This window comes from Cryptomeria japonica, chromosome 11 (assembly GCF_030272615.1).
Source record: "Cryptomeria japonica chromosome 11, Sugi_1.0, whole genome shotgun sequence".
NCBI classification, from domain to species: Eukaryota; Viridiplantae; Streptophyta; class Pinopsida; order Cupressales; family Cupressaceae; genus Cryptomeria; species Cryptomeria japonica.
The window spans coordinates 37,883,694-37,907,683 of record NC_081415.1 but is presented as its reverse complement, the minus strand read 5'-3'; positions in this window follow the sequence as shown (position 1 = coordinate 37,907,683).

Here is a 23,990-nt window from a genome sequence, read left to right as displayed (position 1 = left end):
TGGTGGTCTCTCTGGTTCTTGACATCCCTGGTATTAATATTGACCTCCAGACTAACCTCTCTATCCTCATTGTTTTGATCATCTTTCATTGTCGTTTCCTCCATGATGCTCTTTTGCTTCAAATCACACTTGAGAGGTGACCTTTCTTCCACCTCCCTACCTTTTGGCTTCTTCTTTTTCTATTTCAGGCTCACCTGGGTTTGAGCCTCCTTGCTTCTGGTGTCCGTGTCATTATCAGTCCCTTCCTCCTCCTCATTCCAACTGTCATCCTCCTCTCTTTGTTTATTTTTACAAAACCCTCTGTTTTGTCTCCCCTGTTATGAATTTTTCTTTCACCTTCTTGTTCCTGCCATTTGAAGCTCATCTTCAAACTTTGCTTTCGTATCGTAGCCGTCACCTTCTTCCTCTTCCAACTCTTCAAAATCTTCATCCGAGATAGAGATCTCTACAATATTCCTCTTGACAATCGTGTTCTTGATGTGATTATATAGAATCACCATCAAACCTTCATGCATTGCTGGGTTAATGTGGGGATTGGAAATAGCATCCTTAATCCCCACATTAAGGGAGCAGAAAAGATAGTAGGGAAGAGAGATCCTATCCTTGTGCCTAAAATGATTTAATAGAGAAAAGTGGTAGCTATAGACCCTAGTATACCTACCATCAAGCGTGATATACTCCATAATTGCAAGTAAACCATTTCACCAAATTAATTTGATTACCTTAGGTGAAATGTAGGTGTGGCTGCCCTTCACCAGCTTAGCCCTTTCCTCCTTAGTCTTCGGGAACTTCTTCACAGTAGCATCAAAGATTTTTTTGTCCTTCTAAAACTTGATGCCCTCCATTGGAATGCTAGTGGCCTCTGCTATCATTGTCTCAGTCACTTTAATCTTCCCATTTCTGATGGTGAGAGTCCCTTCGTTCCAGCCCTTCTTGAAAATCATGGTGATTTTAGGCTGTTTGTCGTGCATTTTTTCCATAAATTCCGTCATCTTGGTAGCATGGAGGATGCTCCAGACCTACAGACGACTCTTCCATTTTTCAATCGTAGTCGCCTCCATTCTCTTCCTTTTACCTCCCATGGTTCTGTTAATTTAACGTTATTTATGATATAAAAAGATAATAAAATTTACATAAAAAAACTTAATTTTTAAAAATCTTTTTAATTTGGTGTTTTTTTATTTGCATTTTTAGCTTTTCTATTACAATTTAACTTGTAACTTTTAATGTAAAAGTTAATTGTAAATTGTATCAATTTTAATATAGTTTATTTTATTTTATTTTTAATCTTTTATTTGAATTATAGTTTTAATTTCTCAAATTTAATTTACTTAAGAATTTAACTATATTTATGTTCAATTTTATAATTGTTAATATTGAATTTATCTTTTAATTAATGTTTTTAATTATGATAAAATAGGTTTTGAATGGGCCCTAAAACCCTTACAACTAGAGAACAACCAACATTAAAAGAACAAGACTACTTGGTAGCGAACATATATTTTAGAAAGGATCTGAAACATTCTGGAGTTACGAGCATTCAGAGCCCAAGACCCAATGACTGTAAAAAATTAAACAACAATCAATGCGTGCACAACAAACCAACATGATCGATACATCAAAATAAAGGCATTATAGAAAAGGCTAGAGCAAGGAATGGATCTTGGTCAACAAATGATTGACCTTAGAAAAACAGAAAAAAGGGTTTTTCGGGCAGCCTTAGCCAACAAGAAAGGTTTTCCGAGGCCACAAAACACAACTAGACCCATGCCTAACTAAAAATAAATATTGTCAAAATTTGGCCCATGAAAACTATTAGCATCTAGCCAGACCTTCAAGGAGACAAAGAGAAGAGGGTTTTTCTAAGCTCCCTCAACCATGAATATCTTTTAATTAATGTTATTAATGTATGTAACAAGAGTATTTTATATAGGGATAGGAAGATTTTACATGTTGTCATGAAGAAATTTCTGAAGGATGAGGAGTAGAAAGCCAAATTGGTGAAGGGAAACCATACTCACTACTCGCCAAAGGTAATTAAGATAAGTTGGCAAAGGTTTTTTCTTGCTATTATGGAATTTATCACTCTTGATGGTAGATTTACTATGGTTTACACCTATCATTTTGTCATTCTAAACCACTTTTGGTATAAAGAGAAAATTTCCATTACATATTATCTTTTATGCACCCTAAATGTTGGGATCAAGGATGCAATATCCAACCCCAATACTGATCCAACAATGAATGAGGGTTTGATGGTGATTCTGTATAATCATCAAGAACACTACCATCCATCTAAACATAGCTAAGGTTTTTGAGTCGAAAGAGGATATTGATGACTCTAAGGATGAAGAAGGCAATGGATATGGCACAGAAGGTGAGGCAGAGGATGATCCCCAAATTGATGGGTTGAGTAGGAAAAAAACAAAAATAGGGAATGAGCTACACAATAAAGGGCCAACGAAAAGAAAAAAGAGAGTGGAGGATGAGGATAGCTGGTATGAAGAGGATAATGAGACTGATAATGACATGGATACTGAAAGTGAGGAGGTTAAAATCCTCTCAGGCCAGAAGCAGAAAAGGAAAACTCCTAAAATTAAGGATTTGAGAACCAAGAACTAGTCACCTCTCATGAGTAACTCTAAGGATAAGGGTCTGATGGGGGAGGACATGACCATGAAAGAAGCTCAGAGATTGGATGCTAGGGAGGTGGGTCTTGAGGTGAATTTAGAGCCTATTGGAGATAAGACCTAGGAAGATCATCACCTGGATATAGACCTTTGCATCAATAATGGCACATATAGCTTCAACAAGGTGCTCCACTAGACGCAAAAGGAAATTTTTGGCATTAAAACCAAACAAGCCTAATTCGCAATAAAAATTGAGACTTTAAAAGAAATAGGCTTTGGTATATTTAAATCCCTCCCATATTGTCTCATTGAGGTCACCAAAGCTATTAGTAATGCATAGCAGATGATAAATGCTAATCGGAATAACTTCCTTAACTTGGAGAACAGAGCAGGGGCTATTGAAAAAAGACTTGAAGGAGTCGAGAACACACTCAAAAATATTGGTGAGTGAAGTCATAAGATCCTTCAAGCCACCTCAACTAGTATGAAGGCTCTTATCATTAATCTTGAGAATGACTATGGGGATAAGGCTTTGACTGAAGAAAAGGAAGATACCCCTGAGGATAAGGAGACTGGTCTTCGTAGAAGAAAATGTGCAAGCACTAGAATGCAAAGCCAAAGCAATGAAATTGAGGAAATCATGTAAGCGATTGATAATATGGAACAACTGGAGCTGGAAGCTACTGAGATGCTTCAGAACTTAACCTATCTTTTGGATCCCTCTGTCAATCTTGTTTGTTTTTGTTAGTTGTCTTTAGTTTTCTATCTTTTTTGATCATCAGTTATCCTTTTCTAAGTTGTCTTTTGTGTTTTACTGCACTTTAATTTATATCTTCTGATCATTTGGTTGTAATGGGTTTCAGGGGCCCATCAAAACTTGTTTTCCCTTATTCAAAAATATGAATATTTTATATTCTTATGCTTTTTGATATTTAAATTTAGATAAAAAATATAATGCTATTAACTAATACAATATTATAAACTATAATAATATGATATAAGCATGCTACATATTTAAAAATTGAAATCATGATATAATAATATTATATAGGTAAATGTTATATATTTAATTTTTATATAAAATGATTATTCAACTATATTAATTTAATTTTTAAAAAATAAGATACATTATACCTATTATTATATACAATATTTGAAAAATATAAATTATTATATATGTTGGCATTATATGCTCAGATAGGAATGGTTGATGTTGTCATTGATGGCAACCAATTGGCAACAAGGTTCAACATGGTTCACAGGTTATACCGGCAACAAACTTCACCTACCAGCACCGGAATCTAGTTTCCAAGAGTAGAAGTTCACATTGGCAAAAGATCATATCGGCAGTCTAAGCCGACTTAGGAATAATATTGTTTTGTAATGTAATTTATATTTGTATACCCGACATGATATATTGTAAAGACTCGTATATGTATGAGATCTTGTAGGTTATTTGTAATGTAAGAAAGTAAGAAATGTATGTAGGTATATGCATGTAAGCGGTATATGAGATGTTATAGGTTATGATACTAGATAGTTGTTTATGCACTTTGATGTATTTATTTTGAGAGCAAATAAGAAGTAGAGAAGAGTGAAGACTATTTTGTGAAAGCAGAATCATTTATTGACAAGTTTTTTGCAAGAGGTATCAGACAAAGCTTAAACCGGTATAGAATTCTTTTGTTTCTATTTTCTGCATTATTATTTGTTTACAAGTATATTAATTTTATGTTGTAGAATTACAAATAAATTTAAATCCTTTATCTAACGGTCAGACACTTATTCACCCCCCCTCTCAGTGTCTTCAGGATTAACCTAGTAACAAACAATTTGTATCAGAGCCTGGTCCTCTATTTGAAGAATCCTAACAACTTGAGGAAGATTTTGAAACTCATATCGACGAAAAGTTTGAGACAATAGTTACACGTGGCTCTTGAAGATTTTGATGTAGAAAAATTGAAGAATATCAGATTGGAAGATGAACTCAAATCTTCTTAGGAATTTATCAAAGCACTTCAAGATAACCTGGTTATAGCAAAGAATAAGAGGAAAGAACTTCGTGAATAATTGCAGAAACAAGATGATGAAGAAAAAGAAACTCTCAGAGATATTGCAGAGAAGTTGAGACAAGAGAATAGTAACATGAAGAATGAGATGCAAGATTTAACCATGACACTATGTAAGGATATTGAAAATAGAAATAAGAATGAGGAAGATTTGGTCGGAAGACTTAATGAAAGATTAGATTAATCTCTAAGGCTTGGTTATGATAATGATATGCTTAGAACATAGTTGATTCAGATGCAACATGACAAGGAGGATCTTATGAGACAAGTTAGCACTCTGGAAGGTGAATTGGTTGCTACAAATGAATACAAAGACAAATTTAAGAAGAGCTCAGACAAGCTTGATGATATGCTAAAGAGTCAAAGACCTGATGGAGAAATAGTTGGACTCGGGTTTGAACATGGAGAAAGTTCCAGAACTGCAAACAATCATGATCACAACAAATGGGTAAGGCAACCTAATGCTTATAAATTCAATGGCAAATGTTTTAATTGCAACAAATTTGGTCATAGAGCGAGTCAGTGCAGATTTAGGAATAATCAGAATAGAAACTCATCCACTGGTCAATGTTCCAAATGCAATAAACCTGGTCATAACTCAGATAATTGCAGAATGAATGTAAAATGCTATGCTTGTGGTAGATTTTTATATTTATCTAATCAGTGTAGAACTCGAACCGGGCAAGGCTATGGAAAATCTATTCAGCAAAATAATGTAACTTGTTATGCATGTAACAAGATTGGACATATTGAAAGATTTTGTAGAAGCAAGAATGTACCGGTGAACAACAAAGGATCTAATGACAAAGGCAAGAAAAAGGTGAATGAAATCAAGCAAGAATTTTCTAAACAATGGGTCAAGAAGAGAGATTAGATAAATGATGAATCTGTCTCTATATCGAAAGAATAGGGCAATCTTGCACCAATAGGAGATTCTTCATCTAACTAAGGAATAATCCTTAGGGGTAAGGCAACTAATTGAAGATCGTGCATTTACCCTCAGGTGGTGGTAAGAAGTCACAACTATTCTTTAACGATAGACATGTTGTATATTCACTTGATCGATGTAGCATTTATTTTGGTTGTAAGTTAACTTTTTGGTTATAAAGCACTACAATTTCTTATTTTGACTATAAAGCATTCAAGTATTCTAAGAGTGTGGAAGTTGAGCACCGGTATTCAAAGAGAAAAGAAGCAAAGTTTTTCAAGGCATCCAAGGCTTTTTAGTTAAGAGGTATTTATCTTATGAAATGGATTCTTCATCCTCCGTTCCTAAATTCATTGCAAACCCTACTATTATGGAAAATGTCAAGCATCCTAGACCATTCTTTAAGGTAATCTCTAAGATAGAAAAGTTGGATGACTCCATTGGTGCATTTTTAAAAATCCCAAAGGGAGTTGCGTTTACTGATGACACTAGGACATACATTCACTGTAACATTGAAAGGTTAGGGTCCGAAGATTTAAAGAATATTTTCATGAATGTTATCACTAACAAACAATGTGTAGTCAAACGAGAAGATTTAGGTTTCATTGATATCCTTCACATGTCTAAATATTCACATGAGATTGTCTGCTATGTTCTTAGCAGAGTTCATGGTGAATTTTTATGGTGATATTTAGTTTTCAAGATCACTAAGGAAGCGATTAGAGTTGTCACTAGTTTACATTCTACTGGCACTAGGCCTGGAAAGAAAAAGAAAATTCCAAACAAAGAATTTATGAACCTAATCAACGCAACATCAGACAATAGATCACTTAGGGTTAGTGATATAGCCGATAACAATGTCAACTATGCAAGTATGGTCATTGGTTATAAAGTTGCGCATACTAATAGGATAAATTATGTTTCAAGTTTATGCATTCATAGTGCCTATGAGATGATCATGAATAATGCTAAAATTGATATCTGTGAATGGTTGAAAGATGAGCTGTTAGAAAATTTGTATAAGATTAAAGGTGATAAGAAGGGAACTTTCGAGTTGAGGAATTTACTTGTATGTCTAATTCTTTATTCCTCAAAGGAGATTCTCGGTATAGGCTACAAGGACTTTACCTATAATATTTTTGTTGGAAAATAGATAAAGGAGGCAATTACCGGCATGGGCTCAGATGGTGACAAACAAGTAAAAGAGTACTTCAAAGATTTTCAAGGAAAAATGAGATAAAGGGAAAGGATTCCCCAAAGTATTATAGACAAATATGATAAACAAATATGTTTTGTAGTCAAAAGAGATGAAGTATGGATGGAGGCAGTTAGACCTAGAACTGTCTGAATAACTAAGATGGGTTATGAGGCAGATTCTCACATCTTGGAATCATATGCCAAAATACTCTTAGATGCTCCGCCAAAACCAATAAAGAAGATATTTGGTAATGCTGAGACCATTGAGAAAGATGTTGAAATTCAGAAGCAAAGAAAGAAAAGGGGGAAAATACTGAAAGATGCTTCCAAATTTGTTGAATATGTTACTAAGGGCTTATTGAAAATGGATCAAATGAGTGGTGTTATTACGCAAGAAAGGAAATCTGAACAACAACCGGTAGCACATATCTCTCCTATGGCTACATCATCTAATTATGATAGTGATAAGGAAGCTAAATTTATAAGGGTGGATAGGAAGAAAAGAAAACCCTCACCGGCATCTCCTTCTTCTCCGAAGAAATCAAGAACACTAAGAAAGAAACAACAGGCTATGAGAGAGCACAGTGGTCCCAAAAAGAAAGTCACACCAAAGAAACTAAAACAAAAGGTACCTAATATAATTTCACCAGAAGAGTTGGTAAATGAAATAACTCAAGAAGTCAATCTTACTAATGTTAGCAAATTCTATCATTATTTTATTGATTCTGTCAAGCATACCATTAAGGAAAGTATAGTTATATATCTACATATATATAAGAAATTTCTTATTGAGGTTATAGATGTTCTTCCTAATGATTCATATTTAAGACTTGAAGCCAAGAGAATATCCATTATGGAACTTGATAAAAAACTAAAGGTTGAGGCTCTATTAGCAGTTCATCTTGTAAAGTCTAAAAAAGAAATAGATGATTTAATATCTGAAGCTAATAGGACTGCTTTTGTGAGTGGTCACCAACAAGTTATTCTTATGGCCGACAAAGTAAAAGAAATTGCAAATGAAACAATAGATAAGTGGGATATGTTATTTGTTGAGAAAGAGAAAAGTGAAGAGAAAGATAGACAGAAAGTTGATAAATCATTTACTAAGGTGTACCATAAAGGGGATAAAGGTAAGAGTAAGGTTGGTAGTGCTCCTGACCTCACAATAAAGGATAATTTACCCCCACTAGCATAGGACACCCCACCGATAGTAATAGAGACACTGACAGAATAAAAAAATCAGCCTAAAGAGAAATCATAGGAAGTGAAAATAGATAATATTGATCCTGAGTTAGACATTCTATTCACAATGAATGTTAACACTTAGGGTATCAATATTGTAATGGATAAGGAAACTGCTAAAGAAAAGAAATCAGAATCTATTTCTATTGACACTCATTTGAACATCAAGATACCAGCATAAAAAGATCAAGAACAAAAAGTATCTAAACTGACAGAGAGTAAGAATGAGGATAAGGATGGAAATAAGGAAGTAATATTTGGAGAACAGAAGAAACTAATTGTAGAACCAAACACTCCTCCTAGAACTTCTACTGTAGATTTCAGAGCATCTACTATAACAAATGTTTTACTAGATTCAATTAAGAAGATAACAGAGTGTAATGCCTTAGCAGTTAAGGCTATTGATGATACTTTACCAATTTTGTAGATGATTGCACCGATGTGCAAGGTTGATCACATTGTTAGTTCTATAGGTAAATTGGACACATTGTCCAAATTCATTTCTTCTAACAATCAAACTGTAGATAAGATAAATGAGGAGACCATTCAAGAAAGGGTAAATAAGGAAAAGGATGAGTTCTTTGATAAAACCATAAAGGAGTGTACATAACAAATTGATTCATTGTTACCAGCACTGAATTCCACCATTATAGAATACAAGGAATTGTATAGGGAAGCATGCAAACCTCACCATTTAACAAAAGATATTGATGAACAAATAAAGAAAACACAAAACGATATTGATGACATTGCTGATAATATGACTGGTTCGTCAGAACTCACATCGGTTTTGGATCAAGAAATGGAAATTCATGAAGTGAAGATTGAGATATTGGAAAAAGAGAAAGCAAGGTTGAAAATAAAAACCTACGACTTAAAGAATAAACTTCATCCTAGATTGGACAATCTATTAACACACTAGAATGAGATAACCAATGCAACTATTCAAGGGGAAAGATCACCTGAGCAACAGATGCATTATCTCACCAAGATGATCTGACAAATAGAGACTGTAATTTCTGATAGTACAAAATTTTTGTAGAGTCTTAACTTGGTTTTGGCAGACATTTTTCAGATTGTACATAATAGACTAACGGTTTCTAGGTAAATTTTAGAATTTTTTATTGTTTTGACATCCTTTGTCATTGATGTCAAAGAGGCAGTTTGTGTAATTAGAAAAATGTACAGAAGGAGATCATTTTCTCACAGGGAGCACTCTTTGTTTTTGGACTTCAGTTTTTGGATATCAATTTTCATTTTTCTCACGAGTGTTGCCATTAATGCCAAAGGGGGAGATTGTTATAATTATACACTCAGATGAGAATGGTTGATGTTGTCATTGATGGCAACCAACTGGTAACAATGCTCAACATGGTTCATAGGTTATACTGTCAACAGACTTCACCTATAGGCATCGGTGTCCAGTTTCCACTGGTAGCAGTTGACACTGACAAAAGATCATACTAGTAGTCTAAGCTAACTTGGCAATAATATTGTTTTGTAATGTCATTTATATTTGTATAGCCGACATGATGTATTATAAAGACTCGTATATGTATGAGATCTTATAGGTCATTTGTAATGTAAGAAAGTAAGAAATGTATGTAGGTATATGCATGTAAGCGACATATGAGATGTTATAGGCTATGATACCAGATAGTTGTTTATGCACTTTGATGTATTTATTTTGAGAGAGAATAAGAAGAAGGGTAGAGCAAAAACTATTTGATGAAAGCAGAATCATTTATAGACAAGGTTTTTGGTAGAAGTATCAGACAGAGCTTAAACCGGTACTGAATCAAGCATTGCAGATGCTATTTTGAAGTAGTACATACTATTGGATCTAACCATCCAATTGTGTAGTTAGTGGGATTCCATTTTGTTGAGAAATGAGCTCTACGCACTTTGCCTTCCTACATGTGCAGGCTCCTATTGTACTGAGTAATATTTATTCATATTCGCGAGTGAATAAATATTGTGGGTCACAAATCCCACTGAGGTTTTTCCCTTACTGGGTTTCCTCACTAAAAAATATGTGTTATGGTGTGCATTGATGCTGATTCTTTTGTTTCTATTTACTGCATTATTATTTGTCACTAGTACATTCGAGTCAAGATTTCAATGGCAAATCATCGGAATTCCGACCAAATTTCGTCGCACTATCGACAAAAAAGGCTGTCAAAAACTTTGTGTTGGAAGTTTTGACTATCCTTGTGGTCGTCGCAATTCCGACATCACCTCCAACCTTTCTGACAGCCACCATGGATGCTCATACCCCAAAAGAATACCATCGCAATCTCGGCTTATCATCAGAATTCTGACTCCAAAGGATAAAATTTTGATAGAGGAGTGTCGTCGGATGCACAACATCCTTGTCAGGCGTTTCATTAGTTTTCATTAGAATTCTGATGGTGTGAGATGATGTGGGTCAAATGGCTTTGTCATTGGTGAATGAAACCATTGAACAAGTTCTATTTTTAAAAATTGCATTAAACATTTTAATTTATTTGATTCAGTGTTATTTGTAAAAATGATTATCAATGATGTTTCCTTTGTCCAAGAATTGTCTAGGATCTTTCCGTCAGATAATATGTAACATCAAATGACTAAATTTTTTCTTTACAAATGCTTATTTAATTTAACTATTATCTGAGCAGGAATTAAAATTTATATCTATATGGAAACATAACATACAAGTTAAAGAGTGATGTGCAAGCAAATTTCCTAAAAGAAAGCAAGCAGGCATTATCTTGAATGACATGGAAACAAGCTCATCAGCTACATAGAAGAGAGCAATTGGAGAATGGTAGAGGAAAGTGTTTAACGGTGATAAATAGATAGATAGTATGCAATACAAACAAACAATGTCTAGAGTGTCTGATGTGACGTCTCTAATTTATGTCCGAAGGGACTAACTAGTTTTGGAGTTCGTACGAAACCTATTGGGCCATGCTTGGAGGAAATCAATGCGTTCATGTAAGGAGCACCTTTTTTCTATTATGAGAATGATACTTTTGCACCGAGGGATATTTGGAAGTCAATATCCAAAAAATTCTATAGTGTGGAACAAGAGTTGCCGGACTCGAAGTATAATTCCAAATGGGTAATTTCTTGATTAAAGACTTTTATCCTGATGGCATGCAACTGTATCTATTTGGAATGCATTACCCAAACACCGCAATCGATCACTCGCACACGAAGTTCCACAAGTGTGATCTTTTTCAAATCTTAATATGATTTCTATCTCGTCAACCTCTAGAGGAGCCACGTGACTTGGCCCCACCCAAACCAAGATCCATTCTTCCCACTTTTCAAGATTGTATTTCTCTTCACTATCTTGTAGTTTCCCTCATGAATTTTCAATTATAGTGCAGAGTTCTTCACGAAGGACACCACCACATCGTCTAGAGTCTATGCTTCAATTTTTTTCTTTGATCCCATGGAGGCCAATAGTCCTTTGTCTGAGGATGTGCTTCCTGAATATTCATGGGGGGGAGAGGTAATGCTTGAAATTGCCCTTCTATTGGGAGATTGTTTACATAACCTCTTGGTCTTCTAAAAGCTGAAAATTACTTTGAGCCAACTTTGGTTCCATAGTATAGAAATTTTTGGATATTGACTTCCAAATATCCCTCGGTGCAAAAGTATCATTCTCATAATAGAAAAAAGGTGCTCCTTGCATGAACACATTGATTGCCTCCAAGCATGGCCCAATAGGTTTCACAGGAAGTCCAAAACTAGTTAGTCCCTCCGAACATAAATTAGAGACGTTACATCAGACACTCCAGACATTGTTTGTTTGTATTGCATACTATCTATCTATTTATCACCCTTAAACACTTTCCTCTGCGATTCTACAATTGCTCTCTTCTAAGCAGCTGATGAGCTTGTTTCCATGTCATTCAAGATAATGCTTGCCTGCTTTCTTTTAGGAAATTTGCTTGCACATGACTCTTCAACTTGTATTTTATGCTTCTGTACAAATTGTAAAGCAGAAAATCGCGATCGAACCCTAGTTGCTCTCCCCTCTTCCAACTCCAAGGAGAGAGAAGGGAGATTCACTAGGGTTGATGGTTTTCACTTAGGGGAGAGACTTTACATTCAAAAGAGGGGTTGAAACCCACAAGATCCAATCCCACACAATGCAAGATTGGATGCTAAATGAGTTTCAAGGGTTAAGAAAGCAAGGCTACCCTCTTTTGTAAAGAATGTGCATAGAAGAATTAAGCTAGGAATGCATAGAAAGTGACAAAGATTCGCTTATAAACTGAGATAGGAATACAGTATGAAGCTGCGGACCTGGAATTAGCAGTAAAATGTCGATACGGCACTGTCCTGCAAATTTGAGCAAAAGTTGTCGGGACGATGGCGCCCGGCGCCACGGTCCTCCGAAAAATCCGCGAAACGAAGGGGCATCTGTTCGTCTCTGCACAAGGATTCCAGATCTTCAATTTCAGCCACGTACCTGCAACCTACACACAGAAAAGAGAAGACGATTGGGGGGTTAGGGATTAGGGGTTTGCCTTTAGGTCAAACCCCGGTTTTGGAATTAACCAAGAAATGAGCAAGTGCTGTAAATGTAAATGACTGTAAAACAAGTACTAATACCTTGTTCTAAGGATGTTTGTATCCTTATGTGCGAAGGTTTAGATGTTGTATGTAGCATGTAGTATGTGATCTCCTCTTCAATGGTTGAATCCTTGTCTTGAATGCAACACTTAGCCTTGAATGGAGACTTGAAATGATCAATTGCTTGAAGGAATGCTTGAATGCTTGAATGCTTGAGTATAGTTTCCATGCCTTTTCCATCATATCGAATGAAAGAGGAAAATGTAGTTTATATACTTGTTAATTAGGGCTGATAGACTGATTTTCCCGACCTTAGGCCGACCAGGAAAGTTTATTTTCCAAATTGCAAACAAAAAGACCCGAAGTCCAAAGGAGACTGGGCCCAAAATAGGACCCAGGGACCAAGGCACTGGGCGCCCTGGTCCTAGAGGACCAGGGCACTGGGTGCTCTGGTCCCACCTCCCGGGATAGCAGGGTGCAAGGAGGTTAAGGCCAGGGTGCTTGAAAAATGCAGTTTTCAGTGTCGTAATCAGGTTTCGGGGTCTCCATTCAGGTTGCGTGTTGCGTCGCCATCGTGAAGACCGAAAGGCAGTCGAAATTGCAAGTGTCACAATTTTAGGATGCTACACAAATATAAATTTTAATTCACACTAAGATAATAATTAAATAAAATAAGCATTTGTAATGAAAATATTTAGTCATTCGATGTTACATATTACCTGATGGAAAGATCCTAGACAATTCTTGGAGAAAGGAAACATCATTGATAATCATTTTTTACAAATAACACTGAATCAAATAAATTAAAAATGTTTCATGTAATTTTTAAAAGTAGAACTTGTTCAATGCTTTCATGCACCGACGGCAAAGTCATCTGACCCACACCATTATGCATAATAGAACAAATCAATATAATAGGCTATTATAAAGAATATATACAAAAATATGAAAGAACATTAAATTACCATTACAAACCCATAAACCATTAAATAGTGAAAATAGATATAAATTTGTAAATGTCTCCCTATAAACACCACAACCATAACCAAAACAAAAAAAATTCTTACCCACACAAACTTAGCTGGTGAGTTGCAAGTCTACAACATCTCTCAGATGATCAAACCGCTTCTTAATTTTGTTCTTCTAGTTAGTCAATGGATTTAGTTGCATGTTCAAGTTTTCTATTTGAAGCCTTCTGCTTCCCTATATTTGAGACATAATAAAATTCTTTTGAGTAGGAAATTGATTCAGGAGTTACGTGTGAAGAATTTGGTAAGGTAAATGATGACAATCAAACTCAAATTTTATCTATCTTGATTAAAGACTTTTATCCTGATGGCATTAAATTAAAGTTCTTTCTCTATTTTTTGGTGATCTCTAGAGTAGAGGTTTCTTTGCATCGACCTGGGATACATTTAATTTGTGTTGTATCTACAGAAATATGTATCCTAGGATGATGCAATGTAACCTCTGCTCCACCAATACCAGATAGAAGAGAAAGTACTTTAATTTAAAGCCATCATGATAAAATGCTTTCAAGACATATATTAGGTATAAAAGGAAGCCTACCCTATCATTTGAAGGGGTTTACCTACAATTCAAGTGATCTCTTAATTATAAAATCAATTCAATTCCAAGTGAACATGCAATCAAGCATTCATCAAGAATTGAAGGAGAAATCAAGTTAATAAAGATATTTAATAAAGATATCATCTTTTAAATTAAGAAATGGGCAGGAGATTAAGAATACAAACCTTCCATATTGCACACTTCAAGGTATATTAAAATTAGTTTAAAGTGTATTCATTTAGGGACCTTTCATAAAATATTCTCAACTTACATATCATAAAAGGATCTTCTCCACCAATACCAGATAGAAGACAAAGTACTTTAATTTAAAGCCATCAGGATAAAATGCTTTCAAGACATATATAAGGTATAAAAGGAAGCCTACCCTATCATTTGAAGGGGTCTACCTACAATTCAAGTGATATCTTTGTTATAAAATCTATTCAATTCCAAGTGAACAGGCAATCAAGCATTGAAGGAGAATTCAAGTTGGTGCAGGTGAATTTGGAAGACAAAAGGACTCAATGAAGCCATTAAAGACTTTTGAAGGTCTTAAGAGTGAAGAGCTAATTAATTATGATGTCTTAAGGGGGTAGCCTTAAACAACACACACTAAGCTTTGACTACTTAGGCGTGTTGTGGGCCCATTCCTTCCCTTGACGTCCCTTCTCGTCTTTTTCTGTTAAAAAGTCAATCACCATTAGCATTTGATTTCAAACAGTGTTCTTGCATTTGACTACATAGAACAAAGAAAATGGCATAAGAAACTCTCATCTACCTCGTAGCTATCATAGAATACCTCCCAAAGGAGATATTCTCATTTCCTTTCGTGCTTTATGCTGTCAATGAAATACATAAGCGTCTTCACAATGAAGTCAATGCAACAAATAGAATTCCATTTTGATCAGTTTTATTTGCCAACGTACTCTCTACCTGTGCCAAAATGGGAGCTTTGGAATAGAGTATAGGATTCCATCAAAGCAAAAGGTAAGGGAAATTAATATTAGATGCTTACGGTTGGAAATGCTCCATTTGACATGTTTGGAAAATGTGGAAGTATAGACATGAAAGCGCATGAACTGTTTAGTGAGATGCATCAAAGAAACGTGATCTAATGGAATGCCATGATTGCAGGATTTGCACAAGATGTGTTTGAAATGGATTTAGAAACTTCCAACCAAATGTGATTAGTGAGTATAGATGTTGTAGTGCAACTGCCCAGGTACACATGCATGCAAAATATGTAAGCTTAGATAAGGCACATGAACTATTTAACATAATGCCTCAAAGATCACCCAATATCCAATGACGGTTGGGAGAAAGAAAACATCAATTTTTTGATAATCTTAAATATTTCTTTATTCATCACTATAAATCTATTATGAATTTAGTCTCAATATTGCAGAAATTTATTCTATTATGAATGCAATATTTAGGGATGTAATCTTTATATTTTTTTTTTAATTAGGAAAAGGTCCTAATAGAATCCCCAACTAATTAATCTAGAGAAAGATATCAGTAAATAAAGAAATTCAATCCTCACCACTATGGTCTTGAAGGCTTTTAAGACACTTGGATTCCTATTTTGGCCCACTTTTCCTTGACCCTATGTTAAGATAGTAAACTAGTTTAAGAGAATCTATTGGGTGGGAAATTGTGTATGGTTGCAATTTTTTTCATGCATGGAAAGTGATTTAAAGTTTGGACCAATAGAGGATAAGTATTTCTTGAACCTTCAAGGACATGTGTAGAGCACCACATGGATGTTTCTCCATTATTGAACTCTTTGAATATGTAAGTAAATTATTTTTGGTTGATGACACATTAAGTGTGGTATTTGTCTTTTCGATATGTTGTGGATAATATTAAACAAATATGGAAATTTTTTGATGCTATATACACTATGTTTTGGATTGAATTTAGGTAAGCAAAGAGGTAATGGAAGAATAAAAGAGGTACACAAAGGAAGAAGAGTGAAATAGGTGGTTTGGGATGGAGGTTACAAGTATATATGATAATTTGTATGGATAATTTGTTGTCTATAAAGATGCAAATAAGCTATCGCAACTTCAACATGAATGGATGCCTCATCTATAGAAGCAAAAGGTACCTCTAATGGTTTCAAAATTTGTCAAAATAGTTATGATATACCAAATAATCAAGTGGAATATCCTTTAGGTAACTAATATTATCTTCAAACTATTTATTTTGATTTTCATCATATCCTTTCCATGTGCATTTCCCTTGGTTTTAGTCCCATTTTTTCTTTATTTTATTCAAAACAAAATTTATAGATGCCTGTACTTGTCTCACCACTCATTAATTGTTTGGGATTTTCATTCCATTCACCAAGGTTGGCATCTATTCTAAGACTTTGTGTCATGGCCAAGCTAAATGATTTGCCTCTGGTTTCTCTCCAATCTAGTCACCTAGTAGCATGTGAAATCTATCTCTTCCTAATTATTATTCTCTCCATCTTGTTAATGACCATTTCATTAATGAATCCTTCCTCATAATTCTAGATAAGTGAGATAATGTTAGCTCAAGGAATCTTTTCAATCCTCTTTCAAGATTCTTTCCCAAGTAACAATCTTGCATATTGGAAAATAAATTACACTTCTATTTTTCCAAGCTACTCTTCCTTATAATGTTTAGATTTATTCTAAAGTGCTCATTGTGACTCGTGTTTACTACTCTTCCTATTAGTCTCATTCCAATATCTCCTACAAAAATATGGAATGATTACATTTATATTTTATTTGTGTCTCCGAAATATCCACAAAATTTGGAACAATAATACAAATTTTTAATAATATTTAATTGTAAAAGAAAGGATTAAAATGGAACTAAACACTCTAAATAAATTAATCAAGGTTAAAGGGATAAACTAGGATCAATTCATGAAGGCAAGATCTGTTATCTCAAAATTAATAGATTCATGCAAGAAAAGAAATATTAAATCTAGAGATAAAATTCTTGACAAATTTAGCTAGCTAAAAGTGAAAGAATGTTGTCAAGCTCTCATTTTCGCACAAACTGGCAAAGGTTGTAGAGGAGAAATCACTATTGAACTTATCCCTGTCTCATATAACCCTATGTTGAGACCTCACTTAGTAGGATTCCATCTAATCATTCATCCATCTTCTTATAGTCTAGGCCTTAGGATAGATTTTATTAACACTTCACCTTTTGCCCTTTTTTCAATTCAAGTTAGTTTAGGACAAAAAGCACCGCGAGATTGAAATATCAGATGATCAAGTTCCAGCTATTCAAGCACTCGATAATTCAACATAAGTCCCCTTGTGATACCAGCAATCACATCAACCAACTATGTTTATCCACACGTCGTGACCCGACATACCAGAACCTTGGAGTTGTCTCAAGGGATCCTTAAGCAAATCTCTAGCATTTGAGTAACTTTGTTCAAGAGAGGATAAGATAATTTTGGGTATTTTATTCTACGTTTGCATGTGCATAAAAAACACATCAACACCTCCCACTTGTCAATGGATAAGCTAAAGCTGCTCTATAATGAATGGTTTATAAGGCACACCACTTGATGAAGGTTTTGCAAATGGGGTGGCAAGTTGAATGGGTTTGATCTTGGGACAATCTAAATGGTTAAACGTGCTTGATTTAGAGTAGTATTAGTATGGGTGACCTCAAAGGAATCCCTAATGCTTCACTGCTATGAGCATCACTTTGATGAAATGAGTACTAAGTGATCCATTCTTATGAGGGGTTCATGTAAACTACTCATGAGAATGGGTAAGCTTGACTCTAAAACTATGAAAGTGAATCTTGATATAAATATCATAGTATGAAAGTCTTGTGAAAACACTCATTCTTCTAGCATTGAAAGTTGTGAGAGATTTATTAAGGGGATTCTCGTGTGTATAGATTCAACATATAAGTTCAAGACAGATTTTGAGGTGATATTTCTTTCCTTTTGGTACATCTATCTTTAAATTGGATGTTCTTTTGCCTTCATGGTAGGGAGTAAGTAATTTTTATGTGGGTTCCTTTTTTCATTCTTCGATTATTAAGGAAAACATAGTTTGTGAAGAGGAGGTTTTGCTTGTTATCTTATAAAAAAATTGGGTATTAGCTATTATAATAAATGATAGACAAAACAATGTCCTCTAAGGTTGTTGAAAATAAATATCTATATGATGGATTCTCTTCCCAATTTATCTTCAAAGTTATTTAGTAAATATTTGGGAAACCAAAATAGGGTATGTTGATTTGCAAAGGAAGAACTAAATACAAAAATTCCCAAAAGAAGATGTGTTAGCTAATTATTTTTGTTCCTTTGGTATTTTGGAAGTTGAAATGTTCCTTATATCTCTTCAATCTCCAAAGCTTGTTCCAACAACCAAAAAATTTTATGATTGGGATGCAAGGGAGATTAGTGGATTTGATGGGTTGGCTTTGGCTAGATTCACCTAAGACAATTGATGATTTATTAGGCATTGTTGTCGTCGATGCATTGTTAAGGTTATTATGGTTGATTATCAAAGCTAGTGGGATTCAAATATAGAGGCGTGTTTAAGATAATTCTTATCATTGGTTGGTTAATAAAAATATTGTTTCAAGATTGATGCACAAACATATTAGAAGGGAACTTTTATGTTGTATGTGAAATAATCACATTATTAAGCAAAATAATAGGTAATCTATAGGCAAGAATACTCCATATATAGATATTCTATATGAGGGACATGACTAATTCCACACGCTATAAGATTGACTAGGCTTTTCTCATTAGTGGAATCATATAATAGCTAGTGTGTATTGTTTCCTAGATGCATGAATTTGTAGTTTCCATACAGCTAAGAAATGATAATGTTTCTAAGTACAAACCAAGTGGGAACTATGGACCCACTAATCTTATTTGTAACCACTCGCCATGACTATATTATGATAACTCTCTTATTGATAATAGAGAGTATCTAATACATTTATTAAGACCCTGATTATGGTCATGGTAGACCACACAAAGAATGACTTCCATAGGAGGCTAAGAAGGTGATCCATGAACAAGAGTTTGTTTCATTTAATCCTTAACATTAACTATCATTAAGGTGGAATAATTCAGTGAACAACCTCTTATGCTACCTAGGTACCCTATTAGAATTAAACAAGTAGTTAGAGTTCATTCTATTTTTAAATCCAAGCATAGAGGGGGGACTATAATGATCCATCATCATTGAGTGTTTTTAATTAGATAAAAAGGGATTTTGAAAGGGCCCTGATCCCTTGTGCAAAGAGAAAGATGAAGCATTAATCCCAACAAAACAACAAGAGGCGGAATAACTAAAGCAAAAATGAACCATCCTAAAATCAGGGTGGTTTAAAAAATTGATCCAAAGCTCTTTGATTGAGCACAAAGGAAGGACCCTTCTCTCCAAATCCTATTTTCTTGAGACAATGAAGGGACATAATATCATTGGCACATCCATCATTATAACCCAAAGCATTATATATCCTTGAACAATCTAAAGGGGAACTCCCTTGATTAGAATCAATATTTTGAATCTCCTGGGAAATAGGGAAAGTTTCATCCTTATTTTTCTCCTTACAAGCATGACAAATAACCAAAGAGTACTCATAATCAAACTTTTGCACCCATTTTCCAAATTTATAGATAGGTTAATCTGGGTAGGGAAAGCTTGATCGCCATTGAGTTAGGATGCCAAGAATATCTTTGATATAGATTAAAAAATGGGATTAAACCAAGGCTCAAGGACCCATCTACACAGTATTAATCATATGACAAGAGTAACAACTGCCATGAGATATGAAACCTAAAAAAATTTGACAAAGATATTACTATGTATAACTTGAGAGCATTCAGATTTATACCCTTATTTGATCCAAGGGGTTATATGGAGGAGAAGATAGTGAGAAAGTATGTTTATGTGACTAATTTAGAGATTTTTTTGGAAAATTTTGCCAAAATATCTCAATTTAGAAGAAGTGATTATTGTACTACCTTACTTTGTTTTGTCTTAGCTTGAAAAAAAAAAGTCTAGTTTAGATTATTTTCCTATAAAGCAAAATGCTCTAACAATATTGTTATCAAATGCAAATATTTAGAAGCTATTCCATATGATATTCTTGATAAAACCATTTCTTTTATAGAATCTAGAAAGGTAAATATTTTAAGATTTGACTATGGAGATAGCCACCCAAGATCTAGAGGTCTAATGGAAAGCACAACAAAATGAGAAGATCAATATGACACGAATAAACTATATTCCTATCAATGAATGCAAGTTTGCAATATGAATGAATGAGATTATAAATAGAACCCCTTGATTATATAGGTCAAGATGAGACATGTAAGATATCATAAGGTTATGAAAGTATCTTAATCTTATGATACGAGACATAAAGTGATAAGTATCCTATGTATACCTTAAGTAAACTTAATTGATAAGGCATAAAAATGACTTAATAGTGGAAGTAGCTAGGTAATATCCCTATTACACCAACAATTATTGCTACTGGTTCTTTGATTCATCTCATTGATATGGCTCAAATTGAAATAATTCACTTCATCAATCAGAACAAATATATTCAAAATTTTACTAAGTAATAAAATAAGTCTCGTGATCCTTACTTTCCTTAAACTGGCCCCTTTGGTTGCTAGCCCTTTACTCACAAGCATTACTCTCACAAAAATTACAAACTCATTTTTTTGTAAGTGATCCTTTAATCGTCATCATTTTCATGTTCCGAGCACTCTTACCTTTGCAAGTGCAAGTATCCCAAGCCTCGATCCTAAACTATAATCTACTATATTTGCAACAAGCTTTGCCACATCACTTCAAATTGCTTCTGTAAGAACACAATTGTTAAATTAGTCTACATGACTAATGCAATATCATGGAGGGGTGTAGTAGAAGAAGACATATATCTCTATAAACAATATGACTTTTTTGAATCTATTCTCAAAGATCAGTGATGAAAATAATGAAGATGGGGTTTTTAGTATGATATATGAATTAACTAAACTACATACTATAAGAATGAATAGGTCTCAAGAAGATCAAGGAAGTAGAGGAGAGAGGATCTCCCTATACTAGTAACACATTTAGAGGAAGGTAAATCACAATCTTCTTTTTAAAACTTTTATAGTGACTCTACAAGGTACTAGACCTTTCCTAATTTCTTTCAAATTAGTAAAGTAATGAAGACTAGTTAATGAATAAGTTAACTAGTAAGCCAAAACTCCTTCATGAGATTCATATAGAAGCCCAATATCTTAATTATGCAAATGGGATATAGAAGTGAAGAAGAAGATTTTGAAGAACAATTTTGTGGAAGATTCAAAGAAGGTTGTTCTTCTAGCCATCCTACCATCATTCTTAATTTTGAATAAATGAAAGATGAAGAAGCAATTTCCCATATTCATAACTAGTTCCATTTAAGAAATCAAGAAAAGAAACATACACACCTTGAACCTAAATGTACAAATTGAAGGACAAGATGACTTCTTCCTCTGTCCGTAGCTCTTATTGCTATTGACGGAGGCCCAGGAGTGGCCATTTACATAGCCCATTTTGGGCTCCCTTGTAGTCATCCTCGCTGGTTATGTGCCAGCCTGTGGCACTTCATTCCCCCATTCCCCGCTACAACCTTGTTTGTCACACCAATGATCTTCCCCGCCATGATTAAACCCATAGGTTTGCTACAAAGGTGGGACGAATGAGAGGTAGGATTTTGTAAAGAGGCGGGATTTATGAAATGACTTGGTCTTTTCTTTTTTTGTAAGTAATGCATGCAGTCATCGGAATTTCGATGAACACGGGCACTTTTTCTAAAAAAACCTAATGTCATTGCCAATTCCTTCTCCGCCGAAACCAAATGTTGCATTATCGTCGGAATTCCGATGAAATCGGGCATTTAAAAAAAAAAAATCAAGTTTGATCACAATATACCTTCTTCGTCGGAAACCTCCCTTGGAATTTTAGGCTAAATGTATTAGTATGTTTACCTATATATTAATTTCAGTTGTAGAATTACAAATAAGTTTAAATCCTTCATCTATTGGTCAAACACTAATTCATCCCCCCCTCTCAGTATCTTTGGGATTAACCCAGTATCGAACAATATATTACACTATATTTATTTCCTATATATTTATCTCTTCATCTTTATATACATATATTTTCCTCTCCTCCTCTATCCCAATCAAAAACATAACATGTACATTTTGGAAATAGATCCTTATTATTCTCTATCACTCAATATCACCATGTAAATCTCTTTCCTTCTCCATCTTCCTTTACATCTTTCCATCTATGTGGCTTTATATCTCCCTCTCTATCTTCCCACCTCTATATCTGTTTCTCTCCCTTTTTCTCTCGCTCTATGTTTCTCCTACTCCCTCTATTTCTAGATATGTGTTATTTTTAGTTATGCCTCTCCCTCTTTATCGCCTCTTCCTATACATCTTCATATCTCTTCTTCTTTTATATCCCCCTCTCTTTCTTCCTACCTATGTATATCTATTTGTCTCCCTTGTGTCTCGCCCTATCTTCCTCCTACTCCCTCTATCTCTAAACATGTACCCCTCTATTCATTTATGTCTCCACCTTTCTGTTCCTTTTAGTATTCATAGGCCTCTATATGTATATCTCATTTTGTCTTTCTTGCTATGTCTCCATAGTTCTTGTCCTGATTCTCCTTTCATCTAAATCTTGTTATTTCGTCCTCTCTCTCCACCCCTATATTTGTCCCTCACTCTATTTATATCTATATATCACTTCCTCTCTATATTTATCTAGCTATCCCTCCCCCGCCCCCCCCTCTCTCTCTCTCTCTCTCTCTCTCTTCCATCTCCATATTTATCTATATGTTTTCTATCTTTATCTCTTTACCCCACCTCTGTCACTCTTCCTCACTCCATCTCTCTCTCCCCTTATTATCAACATAACATGAGATTAATTATCTTCTCAATCCATACATTTTATTTCACTCTTGATTGGATCTTTCTAAGTGGATGCATAGTTGATTAAAGATATCATTCTTCATCAAGACCTTTCTTGAACCAAAAACATCACTTGCTAAATGGTCTATCAACTAACATTATTTAATACACAAGAGTAGGCTAATGTCAAATTACCCCATCAATTGTCTTCTTTCACTTTTACCATTGAAATATATGTATGCTTGTTTCAAAATCAAAACAAAAATTGTGCCAAATAGAAAGACAATTGGCTTGAGGTACTAAACAAGTCAAAAATGACATAAAAGTAATCACTAAGCTCCTGATGGAATCTAACAACAAGAAATCCTTTTAATTTCATATAAAAAAATTAACTCATCACTTTCTAGCAAAGAGACAAGGACTCTAGCTATATCACAACTCTTGTTCAATTAAAAAAAATGTTCTTCATAGTAATTTTATAATTTTATAACTTTAAATTGATTTGGATATTACTACATAATTATAATATCCCCTATTTATTTTATTACTCTTTGAAAATTATAATAAAATAATAATATAACAATTATGCTTAGGTCAACGCTGCCCACATTGGGTTACACATGGCTAAAAGAGAAGGATTTAGAAAAGTCTGGTTGGAGTCAGACTCACTAAACACTTTTAATTATTTGAATGAACACATAGATCCTAGCTGGATGATACCTAATCTTATCAAGGACTGCCGAGATATAATAAATGAGCTGGAAAATTTTTAAATTTCACACGTATATTGGGGAGACACCAAAGCGGCGGATCTACAAGCCAATCTGGCATTGGGATACGTGGTGACT